Source organism: Ammospiza nelsoni, chromosome 23 (assembly GCF_027579445.1).
Source record: "Ammospiza nelsoni isolate bAmmNel1 chromosome 23, bAmmNel1.pri, whole genome shotgun sequence".
Lineage (NCBI taxonomy): Eukaryota > Metazoa > Chordata > Aves > Passeriformes > Passerellidae > Ammospiza > Ammospiza nelsoni.
This window is the reverse complement of record NC_080655.1, coordinates 4,674,360-4,677,001: the sequence shown is the minus strand read 5'-3', so window position 1 is coordinate 4,677,001 and position 2,642 is coordinate 4,674,360.

Sequence of the window (2,642 nt, the reverse complement as noted above, 5' to 3'; positions counted from 1 at the left end):
GCGAGGCACCCCCAGAGCAGAGGAAATTCCTCAGCCCTGACGTGATGTGAAACACGAGCGGCTCGGCCCCAGCCGCCCCCTTCCCTGCCCCAACCCACCCGGGCCATTTCCCAACCCAGGTTTCCCTGTAGCATCCCACTCCCCCCCTTCCCCACTCTTTCTCTTTTTTTCTTTTTTTTTTTTTTTTCTTCCTCTTTCTTTCCCCAACCACCCCTTTTCTGCTTTAGACATTGTAACCCGAGAGGCTGGAAATGCAGCTCCTTTCATCTTCCATTTCCCACATCCTGAGAGTCTGGGGAGAAGGAGCCCACCCAGATGATGGAATCCCAAATATGCGGCTCCTTCCACCTCCCCGATCCCCTCGGCCGCCCCCCCGGCAGGCTCTATTCACAAAGCAGATTAGCCATGCTGCCGCCTCCCCGCACACCTCGCCGCAAAAAGCCCGCGAAAAAGCCAGCATACAGAAAAAAAAAGAGAAAGAAAAAATAAAAAAGAAAAAAAAATTACAATTTTTCGGAAGAAATCTGCCAAAATAAAAAAAAATTACAATTATTAATAAGAAATCTGCAAAAAAATTACAATTATTAATAAGAAAACTGGAAAAAAATTACAATTATTAATAAGAAATCTGCAAAAAAATTTATTAATAAGAAATCTGCAAAAAAATTTACAATTATTAATAAGAAATCCGCACAAATAAAAAATTGCAATTATTAATAAGAAATCCGCACAAATAAAAAATTACAATTATTAATAAGAAATCCGCACAAATAAAAAAAAACACAATTATTAAGAAGAAATCCGCACAAATTAAAAAAAATACAATTATTAATAAGAAATGCGCACAAATAAAAAAAATACAATTATTAAGAAGAAATCCGCACAAATAAAAAAAATACAATTATTAAGAAGAAATCCGCACAAATTAAAAAATTACAATTATTAAGAAGAAATCCGCACCCGGGGAACAGGATGGGTCTCAGCACCTCCTGCCCTGCTCCCATCACTGTCTGGTGGGAATTGGCACCCAAACTCCTGGGATTGGGTGCTGAGGGGGTTTGGGGGATCTGCAGCAGGAAAGGTCCAGCCAGGACCTTTCTCCTCCCTGTGCTCGGGAGATTCCAGCCCCAGGATGTGGCGTGTGGTCCCCAAGGTGTCACCTTGTGGTCCCTGCTGGATCTGGGGGGACGCTGAGGATGAGGATGAGGAGGGAAAGCAGCACCCAGGCAGAGCCTCATGGCTCACAGCACTCGTGATCCAAACCCAGGGGACCCCAGACCTCCCCTCTGTTGGGGGGACACCCTGCACCCTCATCCCACAGGGATGTCCCTCACCCTCACTGCCACACCAGGAACGTGCCCACATTTCCAAATGTGAGAGCCCAGAGCAGCTTACAGTGTTTGTAGGGTGACTCAGAGCAGGTGGTGACACACAGGGGGTGTCCCAGCGGTGGCACAAACCCGGTGCCACCAGGGATCGCTCACTGCAGGTGGGTGGGAGCATCCTCTCCTCTCCTCTCCTCTCCTCTCCTCTCCTCTCCTCTCCTCTCCTCTCCTCTCCTCTCCTCTCCTCTCCTCTCCTCTCCTCTCCTCTCCTCTCCTCTCCTCTCCTCTCCTCTCCTCTCCTCTCCTCTCCTCTCCTCTCCTCTCCTCTCCTCTCCTCTCCTCTCCTCTCCTCTCCTCTCCTCTCCTCTCCTCTCCTCTCCTCTCCTCTCCTCTCCTCTCCTCTCCTCTCCCAGCTCTGCCAGGCTGGGACAAGCCAAGGTGGGCAAAGGGTTTGGTGCCCTCCTCATGGGGCATTGCTGAGATGCCTCAAATCCCTTTTTTCCCCAGCTTTTATCAAGGAAGGGTTTGGGCTCCTCTGGGGACCCGCAGGTCATTTTGGGAACGTTTGGGGTAAATTTGGGAACACCTGGGGTAATTTTGGGAATATTTAAGGTAATTTTGGGAACATCTGGGGTCATCTTGGGAACATTTTGGGTGCCCCAAGCCCTGGGCCAGCCGGTTCCCCGAGCCGGGGGAGCCAGGGGCAGACCCAGCCAAGGTCAGGCAGTGACTCAAAGGGAACCACGGCCCTCCCTCGCGTGTGTCACGGCACTCACGGCCCCGCATCCTCACCGGGGGATGCCCGTGGGGCTTTGACCTTGCTGGTTTGTTCCAGGACATCGGTGCAAACCCGAATTCAATCCCCTCACCCCCGAGCCTCTCTCTCCCTGCTGGGCATCGCCCCGGCCCTTCCCCGTTCTCACCTATTTGCTAATTGTGCTGGCGGGGAAGGCGAGGGGGAGGAAATACAAAAAGTAAACTGCGAAAGCAACACTGCAGCTCCACGGGCCCAGCACGGCAATCAAGCGATAAAGCAGTAATTAAGCCTGATTATCATGCAAGGCAGCCCCGGTTAGACTGGAATGCCGCTGAAGAGCCTGAAAGCTGCCGGGATTGTTTGCAGGGCTCAGAACTGATCTTTTGATGTCTGCTGGGAGCTCCTCTCCCCCAGACCTGCCACCCCAGGGTCCCGTTTCTCCCCCAGCACGGCTCTGGTTGGGTTTTTTCTCCTTGCAAGGGCTGTGGAGTCTCCTCCGGGATGCAAACTGCTCCCTGAGGGCTTAGGGCAGGAATTGGGGATGCTCCAGGATGGATGGA